Source organism: Peromyscus maniculatus, chromosome 5 (assembly GCF_049852395.1).
Source record: "Peromyscus maniculatus bairdii isolate BWxNUB_F1_BW_parent chromosome 5, HU_Pman_BW_mat_3.1, whole genome shotgun sequence".
In the NCBI taxonomy this organism is placed as follows: Eukaryota; Metazoa; Chordata; class Mammalia; order Rodentia; family Cricetidae; genus Peromyscus; species Peromyscus maniculatus.
In genome coordinates, this window is record NC_134856.1 from 67,402,239 (window position 1) to 67,425,646 (window position 23,408).

The 23,408-nt window shown below is 37.8% G+C and overlaps 1 protein-coding gene across 49 annotated transcripts in view; it reads left to right on the forward strand.

The window, feature by feature from the left end:
- The window catches only part of Znf438 (zinc finger protein 438), a 173,805-nt gene that overhangs the window by 73,162 nt on the left and 77,235 nt on the right, over window positions 1-23,408 (forward strand). For 35 of the 49 annotated variants that reach the window (XR_013051430.1, XR_013051431.1, XM_076572460.1 and 32 more), the window contains 2 exons: window positions 9,953-10,178; window positions 11,881-11,974. The exons of 9 other annotated variants lie outside the window; for them this stretch is intronic. The gene's annotated coding sequence lies outside the window, so the exon portion shown is untranslated. Of the gene's footprint in view, window positions 1-9,952; window positions 10,179-11,880; window positions 11,980-23,408 lie in introns of all 49 variants that reach the window. 5 more of the 49 variants (XM_042277952.2, XM_076572453.1, XM_042277956.2 and 2 more) reach the window with 2 other exon arrangements.

A 23,408-nucleotide genomic window follows, 5' to 3' on the forward strand; every position in this document is an offset into this window, starting at 1 on the left:
AGAGTCATGCTTTGGTAAGCAGCAGCTGGTGAGCATGTGTTGACTGCAAGATAATCTAAAAACAAACTTGGACATTTCTCTGATCTGTAAGTTAACCATAGTTAATATGGTTAGTCTTTTAAGTTACATTCATGTACATATTGTTGGAAAAATTAGTACTTTGTTTAAAAGTGATAAACTTTTCTATTATAGGACATGAAATTAAACATAAAAGATAAAGACAAGTAAATATATTTCCTAGTTTGTGCCCCTTAGAGTTATTAAGAATGAGTGTATTAAAAAGTAACTCTAAACTAGATTTTATTATGTGTATATCTTGCCACTGGGGGTAGCATAAGTGTTTATTCTAAATACAGCAGAATAAGTTGGGTTCCATTTCCAGACTCAACACTAAACTAGCAAGACCTAACATTCACCCATGGAATACTTAAAAAGAACATTCTCTTGAAGCATATGTGGATCATCTCCAGGTCAAAGTGTTAGGTCATACAGTGAATATAAAGAAGAGTGCAGTATCACAGTGTACGCTGACCACTGTGCATACCACTAGTGGGAATAACAGATTTGGGGATTGAACAAGTATGTAGAAATTAAATAACACTCAAATAATTGGGGGATCAATAAAGAAATTACAAGGTAAATTAGAAAATATTGTAAGGTAAATTAACCTAAAGCCCAGTACACTTAAACTTACCGGATCCAGTTAGAGAAAGGCAATTTTCATAGACGTTTGTTCACAATAATAAGGCAGAGACAAGGTACCCAGAAAATGTCTTGGGAAAGGAGAGGGACCTACCCAAGTGAGTGCACATTTAGGACTGAAGCCTTGTTTACTGTTATTTTAACATAAAGTGTCTAGATATGAAAGGAATGTTATGTATATGTTGTCAGCTTTGACAGAAAATCCTAATTGTGCTTTCTTGCTTCTTAGTTGGTGAGAGGCTCTAATCAAACTCCCAAGTAAAAGGCTCCTTTCCTTTCTCTTATGTCCACATTTTTTTCTTTCTATCCTACCTCAAAATGTATAGCTACAAATGCTGTATGTGTGTATGTGTATGTATATACATGTACACACACATGCATATATGCATGCTCCTGAGAGTATGTGGATATCAGAGGACAGCCTCAGGTGTGGATTCTTCTTCCTTCTTTGAAGTAGGGTGTTTCTGTTCACTTCTGCATATTCCAGATTCCCTGGCTCACAAGCTTCTAGGGATTTTGCTGTCCTTGCCTTCCATCTCACCATCCAAAGCGCTAGGATTGCAGGTGCACATACCACTTCATCTGGCTTTTATGTGAGTTCTGGGAATCCGAATGTAAGCCATCTCCTCAAGGTCTCTAAATGTCTATTTTTTAAAGAGTGCTCTCAATCTTAACTTCCACCTTAACAACCTAGAAAAAGAACACCACTACACAAGCAATAGGAAGAAAATAATAATTAGTAAACCACAAGTGGGGTGCGGTAATACACACGTTTAACCCCAGCACTCAAAAGGCAGAGGCAGGACGATCTCTGTTTATGGCCAGCCTGGTCTACATAGCAAATTCCAGGCCAGCCAAAGCTACATAATGAAACTTGGTCTTTAATAATAATAATAATAATAATAATAATAATAATATAGCAATAGTGACAATAATAATTATAAGGCTACATAAGACCTTATCTCAAATAATAATAGCAACAAAAACACAAGTAGATTTTGAAAACTACTGGGCAAAATCAGTGATTGGAAAAGTTGGTTTCTTAAAAATCAATTGACAAAAATTGATGACCCTTTAGCCCAACCAACAGAGATGAAAGTGAAAAGTCCAAATACTAAAGTCAACATTGAAAACAGGATATCACTGCTTGTGCTACAGAAATGTAGTCTTATAAAGGAATTCTGAGAACAAATATATTCTGCTCATTACTTAGATAAAATAAAATTTCTGAAAGACAAAAATATACCAAAACTGACTCAAAAATAGAAAATTTGGCCCTTTAACATGAAAAACAGTTGCTTCTCCCCACACAATATTTCCCCTCCCTTCCTTTCTCCTCCCCCTTCTCCTCTCCTCTCCTCTCCTCTCCTCTCCTCTCTGATTCTTCTCTTCTCCCCTCCCCTCCTCTCCTCTCCTCTTCTCTCTGATTTCCCTCCCCTCCCCTCCCCTCCCCTCCCCTCCCCTCCCCTCCCCTCCCCTCCTTTTCTTCTTTCAGGCTCAGATGGCTGCACTGATGAGTTCTTTCAAAAATTTGAAGAATTGACAGTAGTCTGTGATTTCTCAAATGTGTGGAAAGGAAGGACATATTTCCCAGATTATTCTATAAGACCCAGTATCACTTTAACAATAAAACCACACAAGAAAACTAGACAAGTACCCTTATAAATATAGATGCAAGCCGGCAGTGGTGGTGCACGCCTTTAATCCCAGCACTTGGGAGGCAGAGGCAGGCGGATCTTTGTGAGTTCAAGGCCAGCCTGGTCTACAAAGCGAGTTCCAGGAAAGTCGCAAAACTACACAGAGAAACCCTGTCTCAAAAAAGCAAAAAATAAAAAAAAATAAAAAAAATAAAAAAATAAAAATAAAAAATAAATAAATAAATAAATAAATATAGATGCAAAAAACAGTCAACAAAATGCTAGTATACTAAATGAAATACCTAAAAGAATTGTAAATCAATACCAGGTGGGTTAATCTCAGGAATGCAAGGTTGACTCAACATTAAAAAAATGCAAGGAACATAGTATATTAATATACATGTTTTCACAAGCCATGTGTCATCTTAATAGATACAAGAGAATACATTTAGTGACATCTAAGTCCCCCTTATGATAAGAATGAGCAGACAAAGAGTAGAAGAGAACTTCTTACCCTGATAAAGGGCATCTCTGAAAAACTGTCAGCTTACATACTTGGTGGTAGAACACTAAAACGCTTCCCCATCAAAGTTAGGAAAAGGTAAGTTTTTGTTCTGTGTCTGCCTCCATTCAGTGTTGTTCTGAAGGTTCTAACCAGGACAGGTAGACAAAGAAAGAAGTCTCAATTTGTTTATCACAAGATTTTGTTTGTAAAATCTCTTAAGAAACATGTTAAAAAAAATGATTCTACTAAAAAACAAGTTTATCAAGGCTGAAAGATACAGAATTATATAAATACCACTTGCATTTTTATGCACTAGCCTTGAATAATTTGAAAATAACATTAAGTAAAGCAACATTTACAGTAGCATCAAAAACAAAAATAAATTTAACAGAAGTTTAAGACTTATAACACCAAATGCTGAAACAATTTGAGAGTTAAAGACTTAAATAAGGAAAGACAGTCCAGATTCTTAAGGGAGAAACTTAATGCTGTCAGCATGACATACTCAACTACAGATTCAATGCAAACTCTGTGCAGTCAGGACCTCCTCATACTTTGTGCATTGACAATCTGATCATTAAAATTTGAATGGAAATTCAAGGGAGGTAGAGTCACCAAAATTGGCTGTGTGTGTGGGGGGGGATATTGGTTTATCCTTCTTAATGTCAGGAATTAAAGTACAAACTGTAATAAAGAAATCATCATGGTACTGCAATAAGGATAGACAGATGCATAGAATAGAAGGAAGAGTCCAAATGCACCCTGACATTTCTGCTACACTGTTTTTCAATGAAGATATCCAGAGAAATCAACAGGGGATAGGGTATCTTTTCAATTAGTGGTCCTAGAATAACAACAAAAAAGGAGGATCCCTATATTATGTATAGAAGTTACCTAAAGATAAGAGGTAAAAAATATGAAAAACTCAGAGGAAAGCAGGGGTTAATATCTTTATGACTTTGAGTTATGCAAAACAGTTTATCAGATTGACACCCAAAGCACAAATAACAAACTAACATGGGTAATTGGCTTTCACCAAAATTAAGAACTTTCAGGGCTGAAATGATAAGCCAGGGTATGAAAGAGAATATTTGCAAATCATACCTGGTAAGAGGCTTATATCCAGAAGAGTTGAAAAACTTACAACTCAACATTAAAAAACCCTAGTTAAATATGTACACATACATATACATTTTAATTTTTTTAGATTCACAAGTTGCCAGTGAGCACTTGAAAAGACAGTGTCAGCCGGGCAGTGGTGGCACATGCCTTTAACCCCAGCACTTGGGAGGCAGAGGCAGGTGGATCTCTGTGAGTTCAGGGCCAGCCTGGCTACAGAGTGAGTTCCAGGAAAGGTACAAAGCTACACAGAGAAACTCTGTCTCAAAAAACCAAAAAAAAAAAAAAAAAAAAAAGACAGTGTCACTAGTCATTTAAAAATAGCCACAGCAAGATGCCATGTGATAAAGAAGTAGATAGAAGCAGGCATTTGTGGGAATATGTAGCACCTGGAAACTTCATATACTGCTAGTGAGGATTATATGGGAAGTGTCATTAGAAAGCCTGGCAGTTGTTAAGAAGGTTGAGGATGAAATGTTATATGACCTAGCCAGTGGCCATGTGTCCATTCTGATTGTGTATAGGAGGGCTACTGATTTTTTTTTGAGTTGATCTTGTATCCTGCTACATTGCTGAAGGTGTTTATAAGCTGTATGAGTTACTTGGTCAAATTTTTGGGGTCACTTATGTATACTATCATGTCATCTGCAAATAGTGAAAGCTTGACTTCTTCCTTTCCAATTTGTATCCCCTTGATCTCCTTATGTTGTCTTACTGCTCTGGCTACAACTTCAGGTACTATATTGAATAAGTATGGGGAGAGTGCACAGCCTTGTCTTATTCCTGATTTTAGTGGAATCGCTTTGAGTTTCTCTCCATTTACTTTGATGTTGGCTGTTGGCTTGCTGTATTATTATGTTTAGGTATGTTCCCTGTATTCCTGATCTCTCCAAGACCTTTATCATGAAGGGGTGTTGGGTTTTGTCAAAGGCCTTTTCAGCATCTAGTGAGATGATCATGTGGTTTTTTTTCTTTCAGTTTGCTTATATGGTGTATTACATTGACATACTTTCGTATGTTGAACCACCCTTGAGTCCCTGGGATGAAGCCTACTTGATCATGGTGGATAATTGTTTTGATGTGTTCTTGGAGTCTGTTTGCCAATATTTTATTGAATATTTTTGCATCAATGTTCATGAGGGAGATTGGTCTGTAGTTCTCTTTCTTTGATACATCTTTGTTTGGCTTGGGAACCAGGGTAATTGTAGCCTCATAGAAGGAGTTTGGTAATGTTCCGTCTGTTTCTATTGTGTGGAACAATTTAAAGAGTATTGGTATTATTTCTTCTTTGAAGATCTGGTAGAATTCTGCACTGAAACCATCTGGTCCTGGGCTTTTTTTGTTTGGGAGACTTTTAATGACTGTTTCTATTCCCTTAGGGGTTATTGGTCTGTTTAAATGGTTTATCTGGTCTTGATTTAACTTAGGTATGTGGTACCTATCCAGAAAATTATCCATTTTTTTTAGATTTTCCAGTTTTGTGGAGTACAGGTTTTTGAAATATGACCTAATGACTCTCTGGATTTCCTCAGTATTAGTTGTTATGTCTCCCTTTTCATTTCTGATTTTGCTAATTCAGGTGCTCTCCCTCTGCCTTTTGGTTAGTTTGGATAAGGGCTTGTCTATCTTGTTGATTTTCTCAAAGAACCAACTCTTTGTTTCATTGATTCTTTGTATTGTTCTCTTTGTTTCTATTTTATTGATTTCAGCTCTCAATTTGATTATTTCCTGGCATCTATTCCTCCTGGGTGATTTTGCTTCTTCTTGTTCTAGGGCTTTCAGATGTGCTGTTAAGTCACTAACACTTTAAAGGAAGATTTGTGATATGTAGATTGGTACCCTATAATCTAGCCTATAACTGTATGGAATATAACTATTCTAGCTGTAGATAGAACACTTTAAAAGGAGGCTTTGTGATATGCTATTTTTTATTGCAACCAATTACTGATTGAGCTCCTCTTGGGTTTTGTTGTGATTCTAGATGCTAGATACTGAGCACAAAGAAATATGATCCCACTCTCCTAAAGCTTCTCTGTTAGTGGCACTAGGCATTATTTAAATAAAATCACAGTAATATGCGGGAAAGATACAGGATTTGCTGAATGGATTAAAAGGGTATCTGAGTCAGTCTAGCACTGGACAGCTCTGAGGAGATGGTTTTGCCTTGATACCTTTTTATGCTTTGAATCTTCAATGTTTCCTAAAGGCTCGTGTATTGAGGTGTTGGCCAGTCTATAGCAATGTTGAGAGAAAGGAGAACGTGTTGGAGGTGGAGTCTAGTGGGAAAAAGTTAGATCACTGTGAGGACATGCTCTTGAAGGGAATATTGGGGCCCTATCTCTTCTTCTCTGTCTCTCCTCTTGCTTCCTAGCCACCATAAGGGGAGCAGGCTTTTCTGCCGTTCCTCCTGTTATGAAATATACTCCCAACCACAGGCCCCATAGTGACTGGGCCAAACATCATCTGAAACCTAGAAACCAGGAGTAAAGCAAATCCTCCATTAAGTTGATTGTCTTAGGCATTTTGTCATTACACAAGCAAGTGCAATGTATGTAAAAGACTCCATTGAGAGGAAGCTGTTATGCTCAGGAAATTCAGAGAAAGCTGCTGTAACTGGAGTGCAGAACTGAGGCAAGAAGTGTAGGGGGAAAATGAGTCAGGAGCAGACCGTGAAACCCCATAGAAGCCTGGTAAGAGTATCTGGTTTTCTAGGTAGGGGATGATGCAACATGTGCCAGGAGGTCAGCAGCGGAGAGAGGAAATGTGGCATCCAAAGGGCTTTTAGCAGATAGTACCCATACAGTTTGATGAGAGCCAAGGCAGAGAAGGTGAGAGGGAGAGTATAAGCCACAGCTCTGAGATGTGGCTTTTGAAAAGGAAAATGTGGGAGTACAATTTTAAGCCAGAAAGTTTCTCTTGGAATACACATTGTTTTGAGCCACCTCGGGAAACATGGCTGCTTGCTTTCTGCTGAGAAGTATCATTTTCTTACTAGGCTAGTCACACGTTATAGAATTGTGCAGTTTACTGATAGCAAATGTTTTTGGAAAAGTACAAATTTAAGAGAATTTGGCAAATATATTTTATAACATTGGCCAGATTAATTTTGCTCTAAGCCTTGTCCTGGTAAGAACCCCAGTGTCTTATGTCCTTGGCCCAATGCTATGGAGATCATCTATCATGTAAATTTCCTCATGTTTCTGTAAGTAATGAAAGCAGACTCTGAAGTAATTGTCTGGCACATAGCTGCCTTTCAGTGACAGCTCTTTGGAAGAAATTCACTTTTAGCCATTTCTTATTTCCTTGGCCAGCCAAAGTCCTCAAATGTCAAGTTCTTCAGTGTTTTTATTACGAAGTTATTTGAAGTTATGGTCTTACATTATAACTTCTAAAAGCTACTTTAGCAATTTAATACTATGCTGAAATAAATTTTAAGTATTTAGTTAAATAATTTTAATAACCCCAACTTTTTTCAAATGCCCACTAAAGAATCTGTTATTCTGCACATTGTTGCATTTGGAATACTCACCTTCAGAGCCAACAAAGTGGTAGAAACAAGAACATCGTACAGATGAGTGCAGGTTAAGTTCACTATACTGGGGCTGTTGAACAGTACTGCTAGCATACCAGTAAGGGATAAACAGTATAGGTGTGTAAATGCCCTCCCCACAGCAAAGCTGGAAGGATATTTAAGTAAGAAAGTTAAGTCATTTAGAGATAGCAGTAGTGACTTGACTTTTGCCACCCTTTTTCTGGGATAGTGTCATCAACATTTATTCTAGTGAATAGCACACAGGAAGGAATAGGAACTTGTTGCCCAGTCTTTCCATGAGAATACTGAAATCCCCTCCATCTGAGCCCTTCAGTTGTGTTACTGTCCAGAAAGTCTCAGTCAAGCTTAGCTGTTTATTAGTCATTGTTATGTGTATCACATTGTTTTCTACATGTGCATTGTAATCTCTGAGAATTGTCACAGGAAATGAAAATTTTGTAAGAAAAGAACAGATGATGAAGGTAAAGGACAAAACATGGTGCCTGTCTATGAGCCTCAAGAACATATTTACTCATTGTGTGAGCTTAGATAGTTCACATAAGCCATTTGTGCCAGTTTCTTTATATGTAAAATAGGGATCATAGAAATACCCATCCCATGGCTGTGATACAAATTAAACTACCACATGCTGAGAATACTGCTTGGTACATTTAATCTCAGATTAAATTCATATCATTTATTTATTTATGTTTGCTGCACTTGTTATGTTAGTAGTATAGCTTACTCCTGCCTGCACATTAGAGCTTAGTTCCAGCCTAGTGGTGGTGGTGGGCTTCCTCATGTAGGGGTGGGGCAAGGATGGCCTTAAAGATAAGGGTACTTAGCCACTAAGTCAGTGGTTCTCAACCTTCCTAATGCTGTAACCCTTTAATATGGTTCCTCATGCTGTGGTGACCCCCAACCATAAAATTATTTCAATGTTATGTTATAAACATTGTAAACATCTGATATGCAGGATATCTGATATGCGAACCCCAAAAGGGTTGCTACCCGCAAGTTGAGAACTGCTATATTAAGTAGCAAAAATCAGATGTTCAAACTATTGAATTAGGATAACAGACTATAATTCATTAGGCCACCTTAGGCCTGGTTTTATGAGGCCTGCAATCTAAGACTGTGGGGTTTCTTGTTTGATTGGATTTGCTTTTCCCCCCCTCTTCAGACAGCTTCTCACTATGCTGACCTAGAACTCTTTGTATAGGCCAGGCTGGCCTGAAACTCAGAGTCTGCCTTTGCTTCCCAGGTACTGGGATTAAAGGCCTATGCCATCATGCCTGACTAGTGGACTTTTACATTTCTGAATATTGGGGCAGGGGGAACCTAAAAGACTATGCTTGTAACAAATGAAAATTAGACAGTTGGTTTCAGTGCTCAGAAAAAAGTTGGAGTAATTTTGTAGATATCCTTTGTTGTTTTAGTAGCAGGAGGAGCGAGGGACAATGGGCACCTCAGAGCCACAAAACTGAAAATAGTTTCTGGGCGTTTACAGAAGTTCTCAACACTTGTTTTGTGTGGTCATTGGTTGTGTTAACTAACAAATAAACTCATAATTTTTTAACTATCCTGCTTTGACATATACAGAAGCATATGATTTTCACCAGCCATTTTTGTGGCCATGAAATATCTATTCCTGTTTTTCAAGTATGTGTCTGTATGTGGGAGTATTCATGAATGCATGTGCCCTAGGAAGCCAGAGGCATTGGATCCCCTAGAGCTGGAGTTAAAGGTAGTTTTGAGCTGTCAAATAAGGATGCTAGAAATCAAACCTGGGTCCTCTGCAAGAGCAGACAGTGCTCTTAAATGCTGAGCCATCTCTCTAGCTCCAGGAAACTTTTATTTTGATATGATTTAGAGAAAATATCAGTTTCTGTCTTGCTTAAGATTGCCTTAAAGCTAGAATGCAAGTTTATGAATAGCTTAATTCAGTTGTGCAAATATTGACAGAGCCCAAAGCCTTACATTTTCATTAGTGATTGTTAAGATTTGGCTTCTTCTCATTAATAGTCAAGAGCAAAAACTGATGTGTGAGTGTATGAGTATGTGTGTCTGTATCAGTGTGTGTTAAGGAAGTTTGTTAAACTTAAACTTTTTTTTTTTTTGGCTTATGATAGGTTTTGAGGCAATCTAGCAGTAATCATTTTCAGTAACAGCATGCCCTTAAAATATAGTAGTAATAGTAGAATCCCTTCAAAGTTCTGTTAAGGGTTTTGCCTTTGTGACTCAGAGTTTAGTTTTAGGAGGCCAGAGGCTTTGAGCATTATGCTCAGAGGACATATGCTTTAATTTTGTCACACCAATCAGTCATTTGGGCAAATAATCTTTCATCCTGTGTTTAACTGTGTGGACTTTTGTTTATTTGTTTATGTAACCTTTATAAAGTATTGGAAGTATTTTGTCCTAGAATATCTGTAAAGTCTTGTGTCTCCTTTTGTTTAGGTTTGTATTCTTTAAAGTAGATTTGTCAAATGTACTTGAAAGATGCCTCTCCAAGGCCCTGGGAGTAATGGGATCAAGACAGAGGTGAACCCTGCCCTTGTAGAGTCTTGAGTCTCTGGAGGAAGACACACATTAAATTATATCAATGTAAAGATGATCTGTATTTGGAGACGAGAACTAAATTTTACAGGGGCAACATAACATCTCAGGACTTCAGCTCATCTCGGTAAGTCAGATTACATGTCTCTTTAGATTATTTTTCTTTTGAGTTTTGTGCTGACATTTTAATTGATCTGTTAATAAACTGAAATTATTTCCAGTTTGGAAAAAGTAGAAAGACAAAAAGTTGATGAACTTACATACAATGTCATCTCAATAGAACTACAATCTAGTAAATTTAATGGCTGATAGATAGATTTTGCATAGTTGATTTTTCTAGAAAAGCATTTATTGAGTATAATGTCACTGGGAAATTAGAAGACAAAGGCACAAAGAATTTTTTTAAGTACTCTCAGTTTATCTTACTTGAAAATCAAAGTAAGTATTTGCCTTTGAACAGAAAAGGATCTTAAAGTCGATTCTAGCTAGCAGTGGTCCTCTCTCTTATAATAGTTACTGACTGGTTATTAGTGTATGTGGAGTGTTCTTGTATAAACCTGAACAGTGTGGCCCACTGCACACATGTGTTCTATGGCATAGTCTATTGTCCGTAAGCTACAAACCTGTCACCTAACTGGATACTGGAAACAGTTAACACTGTGCTGTGTGCATATCTACTTTTGGAAACAGTACAGGAAAAGCAAAGTAAGCATACTTTATAGGGCGGACATCTGAATAGAACTTACTGACCCTACCTGAAGGTATTCCTAGTCAGTAAGGAAGTGGAGCATTAGTAGACCTGGCCTGAATGTCTCCTCTGGTTGCCTCTACCCTAAGGAGAAACTCAATTTACTTTTAAAATTTTATTTCTTACTTTGATTTATTTCTTTATTCTAATTAATTCAGTAATACTGTTACTTTTTTACTTTGTTAAATTTTACCATTTTTTACATGTTGCTTCTTTTCTTGGGGTGCCCAGCTGGTACTCACATGCCATGCCATGGCCCAGATGTGAAAGCTAAAGGACAACTAACAGGAGTTGGTTCTTCTTCACCCTGTGGACCCTAGACGTTGGACTTGGGTCATGAGGCACCTTTACGTGCTGCGCTATCTCACTGACGTTTTAGAAATCTAGTCATTTATAATAACTGTGTAAAACACAAGGACATTACTAATACAGCTAAACAAAAATATTTTAATAGTATTATTCTATAAGCCTTTCCTTTTAATTTTTTTTTTTTTTTTTTTTTTTTTTTTTTTTTTTGGTTTTTCGAGACAGGGTTTCTCTGCATAGCTTTGCGCCTTTCCTGGAGCTCACTTGGTAGCCCAGGCTGGCCTCGAACTCACAGAGATCCGCCTGGCTCTGCCTCCCGAGTGCTGGGATTAAAGGCGTGCGCCACCACCGCCCGGCCCTTTTAATTTTTAAAAATCTTTTCACTTAACTTTTTTGTTACAAACTAAGACAAACACACACGTTAGTCTCGACCTCCATAGGGTAAAAATCTTCCTTGTACTCTGTGTCCCATTAGGAGGTCTTCAAGGACAATGACTCACACATAGCTGTCACTCCTATGAAAACAATATCTTCTGGAATGCTTCCACAAAGAACTGCACTATGATTCTGTGAAAGTAACTTCTATTTTTAATAAGTAGAAGGAATCCATTGTGAAATAGCCATGATGAGTGTAATGTAGTAAATGCCCAGTAACAGCAGGATTGGCTGTCACTACCCAGTCCTAGACATTGCATGACTATGTGTGCTGTCTCTGTATGACTTGAGCAGGTTTCTTTACAAGGCCACTGCAGACTTTATGCTGTGATTTTTCTAGGTGAGAGGAATTTTTCAGCTCCTGACAGTCATGAAACCTGTGGGGGTTCATCTTCAGCATCAACCTGATTGGATCCAGACTACCTGAGATATTAGTAAGGCACACTTCTGGGTTTGTCTGTAAGGGTGTTTCCAGAGATCACTGGGTCATGAGGCCTTGACCTGATGCATGGCAGTTCCTTTATTCATCATACATTGACACTGTTGGAAGGAGGGCTACATGGGAGTAGATCACTGGGAATTATCCCTGAGTATTATATCTTGCCCTTCCTCCTGTGTTTTCCTGAACACTATATTGTGGATGTCTCTGCCCTACCATTCGCTCCCAACCATGAAGCAGTGATACCTTTGAAACCAGAGCAAACAGGTCCTTCCACCTTTAGCTTGTTTTTCTGATGTCACAACAGCACAAGAGCTTGCTGACAGAGACCCACTGTCATGTATGGTCTGTTGTTGACCAGATGTTATTATCCAGGACATGATTATATGTATTATGTACTTAGACGTGTGAGCTAGTAATGCATACATAGAGAGTGCATAGACATATATATATACACATATATGTGTATGTATATATATTTGTGTGTGTATGTATGTATATATATATATATACATATATATATATGACACAGAAAAAGAGGAAGTAAGTGAACCCAAGCTCTACAAGTCATCTCTGTTGCTGATTTAGCATTTCTGTGAATGTGACTTTTTTTTCTCTCTTTCTAAAACCTATTTGGGTTAGAATTTGCCCAGTGTCCCACAACCTTCTTAAGATTATTTTGTGGGTGTCTTTCCCTGGTATTACTTACTGAGGACTGTTTCTGTAGGTCCTCATCACTCCTATTATTCTTATTCATGATAGTGATAAGTTGTAGATCTGTAAGACACAACATTTGAAAGGTTTCCAGGAAGAATATTGAGTGGAAATCACACTCCACAAATCCTGCTGAAGTATGCCTCCCTGTTCTCTTCTCAGGCCCTGACTTGTTGTTTAAGCCTTTTGAAGTTATATTTTTGTTTTAATAAGCCCTTTCTTAAACTAAAATTAACTTCCCCAACCAGCCAATTCATAGAAAAACCAATGTTTCCTCAATGCATTGTGGCAGCTGATTGATTTTTGTAATGTTGGCATTTAAGGTTAGATACTAAAATAAAAATAAATTTCAGTCCATTAGTTTTATTTCAGTTTCAGATTTAGACAGTACTAGCTATAGGCAAACCATCTTTCTCACACTTTAGGTCCTTAAACTATAACTTAACTCAAGTGTTTCAGGAGAAACCCTCAACATTCCCTGTGCTCCCCAGAGCACTTTATCCCACTCCTTCACTCCTGTTTGCTGCGCTCACTGTGGTAGTGTCCATGTACACCTGGCCTTGGAGAGCACAGGAATCAGTGGCCTTGCTGCTTCAATATCCAAAAGAATTTAAGAACTTCTACATAATTTTTGTGATGGTATGTTTTAGTTAATTCTTTGAATCTGAAGCTACTTTGGTTAACTTGATTCCTTCACTTATCTCTGATATTGGCCAGAGCCTGATGTGTGTGAGTTTATCTGGGTGATGGTAGAAGGGATAATGGGGGGTTTCTGCCTGAGTCTGTAGTTGATATTATTCATTAAAACGCTGTCTCTGTAACTTGAATCTTCTGTCCACTGCTCATATTACCTTGAAAATGCCAGCTTTTCTGGTAAGCTGTCCAAAGAAGTGCAGTGATATGTTTCTCAGAAGTAAAGAAACAAACCAGATCCAACACAGTGACTAGAGTCACTGTTAATGGGCAAAACCTAAAGAGCCCTTGGCTGGTATTTCCTGTTTATACTTACTATTTTTCTATTTAATATTTTCTTCAAAAAATGCAGAAGTACAGCAATAAACAGAAAAATTGACATATGCTATACCAAAAGATATCCCAGTATCATTGCTGAGTAAGATCAAAGTATGTATGTATGAAAATGTCATAATGAAACTCATTTGGGGGCTAGAGATGGAGCTTTGGTAGAATGCTTACATAGTGTACATGAAACCTTGGGTTTGACCACCATCTTACATAAAACCAGTGTGATGGTGCCTGTGTTAGCAGCCAGAAGTTCAAGGGCATCATCTGCTACATAGTGAGTTTAAGGTCACCCTGGCCTATGGAAGAGCCTGTCTCCCAAAAAAGAAACCTATGATTTTCTGCAGTTAATTCATGCTCATACAAAGATGTTCCACTCCCAAAGAAACAGTATAAAATTTATATTTTATTTTATATAAATCTATATAATACATGTCTAGTATAAGTACTGCATGTTTTGTAAATATTCTTTAATCTCATGTCTAACTTGTCTAGTGTGCTTCCAGAAATTAGCATGCTGAATGGTTGCCATTTTGCTTAATTGTGTGCTGTATTTAAGACCTGTGCTTCTTAACTACTGGTACCTTTATTTGTCCAGTAAAAGAAGCACTTAACAGAATTTACTATGTTAAACATTTTAAGTGTATAGTTGAACATTGCCAAGTATATACAACAACTCTACAACTTCTTTGTCATGTAAAACTGAACTTCTACACCCATCAGCTTCCTCTTCTTCCAGAAACTACCATCTGCTTCTCTTTCTATTAATTTAACTACCCTAGTATGCAAATAGATGCTCACAACATTTGTCTTTTTGTCTCTGCCCTCAGTGTTTATCCATGTTGTAGTATTTAAGTCTATATTAGAGTTTGCCTCTTTTGTAGGGCTGAATAATATTCTATTGTATGGGCATACCACACTTTGTTTATCCTTTTATTTTTTACTGTTAGAAACAAGGCCATTTTACTTCTTGGCTTTTGTGAATAATGAATGAACCTAGGTGTGCATATTTTCTCTTCAAGATCTTACTGCCATCCACCAGGACTTTTAATTTCTCTATATCCTTGCCAAGACTTTGTAGATGTAACCAACCGTCTTATTAAATAAGAAACACAGAACCAATGTAAAAGAGAAAGCCGAGAGGTCAGAGCTCAGAGCTAAAATCTTACCCTTCCTCCTGCGAGCTCCTAACTTCCCAAAAGAGAGCTATTTCCTGTGTGTAAGTCGTTTCATAGTCTTTTGTTCTGCCTTCTCATTGGTTGTAAACCCAAACACGTGACTGCCTCGTCACTGTCTGTATGTACAGTCCCCCAGGTCTTAAAGGCATATGTCTCCAATGCTGGCTGTATCCCTGAACACACAGAGATCTACCTAGCTCTTCTACCAAGTGTTGGGATTAAAGGCGTGTGCCACCACCGCCACTCTCTTGCTATGGCTCTAATAGCTCTGACCTCTGGGCAACTTTATTTATTATTAACATACAATCAAAATCACATTTCAGTACAATTAGAATACCACCACAAGACTTACTTTGTGTTTTTGTTCTAAGCAATAGCTATTTTAATGAGCATAGAATAATTATATTTTTGATTTCTGTTTCCTAGTGAGTAGTTATATTGAAGATCTTTAATGTGTTTGCTGGCCATTTCCATACTTTCTTTGGAGAAATCTCTCTTTAAAATGCTTTGACCTGGCCGGGCAGTGGTGGCGCACGCCTTTAATCCCAGCACTCGGGAGGCAGAGCCAGGCGGATCTCTGTGAGTTCCAGGCCAGCCTGGGCTACCAAGTGAGTTCCAGGAAAGGCGCAAAGCTACACAGAGAAACCCTGTCTCTAAAAACCAAAAATAAATAAATAAATAAATAAAATCCTTTTACCATTTTTAAATTTGAATATTTTTATTCTTTTAATAATTTCATGTATATATACAATGTATCTTAATCATATCCACTTTAAGATTTTCCTCCCACTCCTCTAGCAACCTTCCCAACATGTCCCCATCCAACCTTCATGACCTTTTTTTAATATTTACCCAGAGAATCAAATTAGTGTTGCCTGCATGTGCATAATTATGGAGCTGTCTACCAGGGCAAGAATAACTCACCAGCCCCAAAGAAAATGACTTTCCTTTCCCAAGTAGCCATTAGCTGTCAGTAATTCTTCAGCCAGGGGTGGGACCTCATGAGCCCCTCCAATCCATACTGGAATGTTGACTGGCTTGCTCTTGTACAGGTAACCACAGCTGCTTTGACTTCATGATATGCCATGTCATATCTAAAAGGCCCTATTTCTCAGCATTCCTCCTGCCATCTGGTTTTTATATTCTTTGTTCTCCCTCTTCTGTAATGTTGCCTGAGACGGGAGAGGGGAAGTTTGGTTGTCCCTTTTAGGGCTGCACATTCCCTGGTTGCTTAATCTCAGCAATTTGGCCAGCTTTGAGTCTTCATATTAACGTCAGGTCAAAATTTAGAGATGCACTGATCTTTGGGTATAAACATAAACATTTAGAAGACAGTTTAACAACATGACCATTTAGCAAAACAATAGCAGTAGGTTCCCTACTAGGGCGTATGGCCAATCATGGGTTTTTGACCAGCTGAACAGTACCAAGCATGAATTCCCTCTGTGGAGCAAGCCTTTAATCAGACAGAAAGCAGTTGGTCACACATATAAAACAGTCATATCACTATTGTATCAATGGGCATGTCTTGTCTGGCATGTCATTATTGTAACACACAAGTCCACTATGGATAAGACTATTGGTGATTTTTATTTGCTATGAGCCTGCATCATACCTGCAGGTACAATGAAAGATACCTAGAAGGGAGAAAGTTTCAGGTTAGTTCCAGCTTGATTTCTCTATTTCTAGCAACTAAAATGTGTGATGTCTTCAACAATAGTTATAGTGGCTTTTCTCCATTTTTAAACCTATTTTTTTTTCTTGGTTTGAATCCTATCTTTACAAATTCTGGATATTAGTATTTTGTAAACTTATTATATGCTTTGAAAATAACTCTTCCCATCAGTTGCCTTTTTATTACTGCCTTTGATGCACTGAAGTATTAAATTTTATTTATTATCTATTTTCATTACCTGTGAGTTTGTTGTCATATCTGTTACATTTGATTTTGATCATTTTATCTTCACTATTGTTCTAAGATACAAAGAACAAAATATAGTGAAACATTTAACAATTAATTTTAAAAAGTTTTATTTACTAGGTTAAAAGTTTGCAAAATGTTACAGTTTGAAGTACAAACTATGTGTTGAAATAGGGATTGATGGAATAGATGGTGGAAATGTGGCAAAGAAATGGAAATAGAGGCTGAGGAAAGCTCTCCTCACAGTGTCCTTTGTCTTAGTATCTTTGAGTGTCCACAGTAAACTGATATGGAAATCCTTACAAGGAAATGGCCCTTTGCTGCTTTCATATTCTTCTCAGCTTTCTGTGACCTCGTATCTCATATTTGGTTACCATTGCCAGCAAAGACATTTGAAATCATATTCTGAAGTTAACTTTCAAATGTAGATGGATAAAAGGTGTTCTTAAAGTACTTAATGTTATCTCAACTCATGATTGCATCTGATCAGCAACAGGACCACTTACACTAGTTGCTAATTGCTGGTTTTCAAGCCCATCAGCAGTGAGCAAGGTATCTAGAAACATCTCTGTTGAGTTCAGAAAAGTACACGAAGAACCAGCTCTTGAGTGGTTTCCTGTGTCGTAGTATCTCAATAGAGCTGAAGGAATTTATTTCTTTTCTGTTCCTAGTGTTTTTTTTTTTCTGCCTGCATTTTCTCTTCTTGCATTTAGCATCTCTCCCTGCTCATCAGTTGTAATCCAGAGGTTGGTAGTCTTACTTGCCAAATTTTCCCTCACTGCCCATCAGAGTCATCTTCACTGGCCTCACCTCTCATCCCCGTCCTTGATCATTTATAAGAATCAAAGCAAGCCCATGTAGTCTGTGGCTATCTACACAATTTCAGAGCACTGGCAAACTCATGCAGCAAACATGTCCTTGTGGCAGTTCACATGGCTTCCTTTCCTACCTGAAGCTCAATCCAGATGTTGGTAAGGTGCTAGGAACTTGAGCTAAGAGGACCTCTTGAGCTTGGGTGTTGTCACTGGCCCGTCCTCCCAATACATAAAGCAGCTTGATTCTTAAAAGCTGAGGAATGGGAGATGAGGTGATGGCTCTGTGGGTAAAAGTGCTTGACATACAAATGTGAGGACCTTAGTTTGGATCCCTAGAACCCATGGAAAGCCAGGCCCAGTGACAAGAATAAGTGTCCTGGCCAGTGGGATCTTCAGCAGAGATGCTAGAAGGGGGAATGGCGAATGAAGGGACAAGAGACACAAAGAATTGACAGCAAGACAGTATTCTGATCAAGCTGCAAGATTTTATTTTTTCTCAGGTGGGTTTTATAGTAAGCAGACCAGGAAACTTTCTTTGGGAAAAGATCAAGGGACTGTTGAGTTGCCAAGCAACCCAACCAAGCAACCTAACCATAAAACATTGTTACTAATGGTCACTGTAGCAGAAAGATAAGGAAATGTTAAGTTATTTTCTAATAACTCAGGACTTGTCCAGGCATGTCAAAAGTTTCTGGTTAATGGCTCAATACTAGACAACAGAAACTTAACTCAGGCAGGCAGAATGGCATGGCTCTTGAAATTGTCCTCGCCAAATAAGTAATCCCAGCACTCACTCCTGTGGCAGAACGAGGGGTGGAGACAGAATGCCCCGAAGATTGTGAGCCAATTAGCCTGTCATACAGAGTGACAAAGAAGGGACCTTGTCTCAACAAGCAAAGTTAAGGGAAGGGCTGGCATCCATAGGAACTCTCTGACCACCACATACCCACTGTATCATGTTCATGCCCCTCTCCCCCCAAACACACCAGAAAAAGGATTTTTAAAAACTCAATCACAGAAAGAAGCTGTTGGAATACTAGTGTGTTTCTTTTCCCTCTTAACTTTCAATTAAGTTTAAATAAATAGTGAGGATGACTAGAAGCAAATCCCTAGCAAGGGATGACAATAGGATGTAATAATGAGTGACCATACAGAGGCTATAACTATGACAGATAAGACTCTTGGCTCAGTATTCTACCCAGTGGCATTGTAAGTTTTTGCCTCTTAAATAAAACTTTGTAACAGATATCACATTTTTTGTAAAACAAGTCCAGGGGCAAGGCCAAGTTCATTACATCAGACTTTCCAGTTGAGCCTATGAGAATGGAAATTCAAATTTTGTATGGTGGTTTTGTTCTACTAGGCCTCTACCAAACCATTTTGCTCTAGGCATGAGTGAGCTAATCTCATTTGAGAAGATGTGTTCATTAGCAAAATTGTACCAAAATAAATTTCACTAAGGTCATTGTGTTTAATTTAACAGTATTATGATAATAACTGCCATAATTAGTTTCAGATTTGCCTTCTTTCCCAAAGGACAAGAATTTTTGTAGTCTTGGATGAACACTTAAGGAATAAGAATGACAGCAAAATTAATGTCATGCCCTTCAGAGCTTGTTTATGGGTCTTTCTTGTTGGGCCCTAAAGGACTTAGGGGCATTGCACATTGAAATAAACCACTTAGGATGTGCAAGATAAAACTGAGTTAATTGGGTTCACCTGATCCTCAGCTAGGCCACACCTCAGTCAACACAGCATTTCTTATTAGTCAAGGAATCGTAATTTTTATAATTAGAAAATTACCTCAGAACTACACAAAAAGGCTTAAAGAATACTTTCTTCAAATAAAATATGTAGGATTTTTTTCCAATTACTGTTTTAATATAGTTTGTTTTTAATTAAGAAATCACTTTGTCTTTTTATATTCATAGCAAGAATGTTCTGGTGCTATCAGGGCAGGCCTCTTGAGCACTAATACCCACTTTGTTTCAGGAATATGGTCAGCACACTGTTCTACAACTGGCATTCTATACCCATTCTTCTAAGCCCTCAGGCTCTGAGCCCTGCTTTTCATTCTTTGTCAGGTTTTATGTATCAACAAAATGAACTTTGACACATCCAGCTAAAATCCAGAGAAACATGGAGATACAAATGTTAGAGTCTGTAAAGCTTTTGTAGCTAATTGTAAAAGATGCCAGCAATTTTCCCAAATGGTGGTTTAAGGTATTTTCTTATGTTGTTAGTTAAATTAATAGTTTTTTTTCATTTCTAAATATTTCTGACAATTCCATGTATATGTAGATAGATAGATAGATAGATAGATAGATAGATAGATAGATAGATAGATAGATACTTTTCCCTCTCCTGCTGAAACCCTTCTTCATCCCAAGGCCCTTCTTTCTTTGTGTGTATGTGACCCATGTTGACAGGTTGCTTGCATGAGTATGGGTTGGAAATTATTTACTGGAACATTGAAAACCTACCAGTATCTGTACCACAAAGAAAATCACATATGCCCCCAGTACTCATTAGCTGGCAGTAGTCCCTCAGGAGGGGTAGGTAGGGCCTTCGAGCCCTTTCTCCATCCTTATTGGAATGTTGATAGGCTTCCTTGTTCAGACCTTGTGCAGGCAACCACAGTTTCCCTGACTTTATGCTACAACAGCCCTGTCATGTCTGGAAGACATTTTTTTCAGCACCTCTTCCTATTCTTTGATTCTTACATTCCTTCTACTCGCTCTTCATGATGAGCCTTAGGGATTGGTAAAGATGTTCCATGTTGAACTGAGCACTCAACACTCACATATTCTTAGCACCTTAATCATTTAGGAGTCTCTGCATTAAACACTACTCACTGCAAAATTAAGCTTGTCTCACCAAAGTTGAGAGCAGTACTTACCTATGGATATAAACATAAATATAAATTTATAAGGCAGCTTGGCAGCATGTTCAGCTAACAAAACAGTAGTAGGTTCTCATATGGGGCCTGTGAGCTCCTGAGCTATAGGCCTTTGAGGAGTTCTACAAATACCAGGTGTGAATTCCCTCCTGTGGGCCAGCCTCCAATCAATCAGAAAGCAACTGGTTGCCCCTGTAATCATGTGCTTGCCTAGCACCGTCACTATTATAGTTTCTATGATTCACTGTAGTTACATGAGTTTGTTGAGGACTTCTTTTCTCCAGCATCCTTCATAGCACCTTCTACTACTATGAATGCTAAATTTCAGAGAGGAAGTTTTCAGGTCAGTTCCAGATGGATTTCAGTATGTCCTATAATAAAAATGTGAGTCTTAGTTCTGGTGGGTAATCAAAAGCACTGGCAATAGCCTATATTGGTTTATGGGCCTCTGGGGCCTCCCTGATCAGCAGCTTATAGGGAGGGATCCCATACCTGGCACTGGAATTTTTGTTTAATAACCATGGCTTCCCATAGGTTATCCACCCAAAGGAGGTACCTCTATTTAATTGTTTTACTTATATTTTTAATAAGCTTACAAACTAGTAGGTTTTCATGTGGCTTTTTCATATATACTTAGTTTTTGTTAACACTTCTCCCTACCCCCTCTCCTCTACCCTCTCCACCACCATTTCTGTTTAAACCTTTCTACCTACAGTTACACCCCTACTTTTGTCATATGTCTCCTATTACTCCCTCTCTTAAGGCTTCTTTTCCCCTCTGTTTCTATCTCAAACACTCCATGTTGAGAATTTAAGCTAGGATATGAGAGTGACTTGTGAATTTGCCTTTATGGGTCTTTATTACCTCATTCAGTATAATATTTTTCATTTCCATATATTCTACTACAGATTTTGCAGTTTAGTTTTTTTTTAGCTGAACAAAATTGTGTGTGTGTGTGTGTGTGTGTGTGTAACTATATTGTCATTATCTAGTCATCATTTGACGAACACCTAGTCTGGCTCCATTACCTGACTATTGTGAATAAAGCAGCAGTGGAAAATGGATATACTCTGTGTGTTTATACGCATGGAGGCCAGAAGTCAACACCTCTGTCTTCTTCAGTTGTTCTGATTTGCTTCTGCACTCAGCTCTTTATGTGAGGCTGGAGACTGAATCAGGTCCTGATACTTTCTCCCCAAGACTGATACTTTAAAATTTAAAGAGATGAAGACTACTTGTTTAATACAGAATCTTGCTATGTAGTTCAGGCTAAAAGGACCCACCAAACATTGGACAAATGGATGAAGACATATTGAGATACTTGACTTCAAAATTTTCTAACATTGGCCTGGTCTACATAGTAAGTTCCAGCCCAGCCAGAGCTACAATATTGAGATCCTGTATGAATGAATGAATAAATTAATGAATGAATGAATAAAAATAGAACTTAACATGATTCCTATAGAGAAGTAAATAAATGGTATGCAAGGCATTGAAATCCTCATTGTCTTTACTGATATTGTCAACCAGAGGAGACTGGAATAATGCTTTTCAGTTTCAGTCTAGAATTCTATACCTAGAGATTATTATTAATCATCATTAGTCATCATTTTCATTGATTGAGAAATAATCATTTTTCATTCTTCATGGAAAGACAGCAGTAGATATTACCTAAAACTGAACAATACAGAAATAAAATTATAAATGTGTAGTTAACACTCATGGATGTATGGATGTCTGAAATCTGATCAAATAAGCTTTCAGTGCTAAGAATGTAATGTTTGTATATTTAAAATAAAATAGAGATATAAAATATAGCTTTGACTTAAAAATGTTAATTAAAAAGAAAAAAGGCAAACACTATTTTTAGCTGCACAGAGAGAGGTGGTAGAAAAGATGGAAGAATGCAGGCAGGAGAAAACTTTAGGAGGCAGGAAGATAAGACCTCCCGGCCGAAGCAGCAGCATGGGGTGGGTCAAAAGAGTGGCTCTGTTGGAGGAAGGTGCCACATTTTGTTCAGAGGTATCCAAGGGTCATGTATAGTAAGCAGTGAGTGGTTTCCCCTGGAAGCAGAAGAAAATACAACCAGATTGAAATAAAACCACCAAAGTTGGAAGGAAGTTTATTTAAAAAAATACTTCTGAAGGGTAAAAAAGTGAGGATCTGAGCTAGAACTACTTTCCCTGAACATCCTGCCTTTATTGAGGCAGAAAATGACCTCAAAATATTGTTAACCTCTCTAAGAAAGAACACAGGCATCACTTAAGGAGTACAGAAACCTGGGTGTATTAACATTTTGTAAACTAGGACAGATCTTACAATAGGAAACCCTGGCATTCATTTTTTAAGTATATTCTATAATTTTTACTATTATTCATTTTTGAAATGGCAAGGATATAATGAACATTTCTTTTGCAATAATACTAGAAAATTTTACTGACATATTAGCACCCTGTTTTTAAATCCTAATTTTTTTTACAAAATATTTATAACACACAGAATCCAATTTAATATTTTTTTCAACTAATGAGTTGAATATTATTTTTCTGTCCTTTTCCAAGTTGTGAAAACTGAAGACACAGTACAATAAGAAGAAATAGGGGCTAGAGAGGTGGCTCCAAGGTTCAGAGTACTTACTGCTCCTTCAGAGGACCTGGGTATGGTTCCCAATATCCACATGGTAGGTCCAGGGAATTCAGTGTCTTCTTTTGCTCTCTGTGGACACCAGGCATGCATATGGTACATATACATACATGTGGGTAAAACACTCATGCACATAAAATAAAAATAAATATTTTTCAAATGAAGACATAGCTTGCCCAGATTCAAATGTAGTGACTCAGTTAAGGGTGGTCATCTCCTCACTCACTCTATTGATCCAG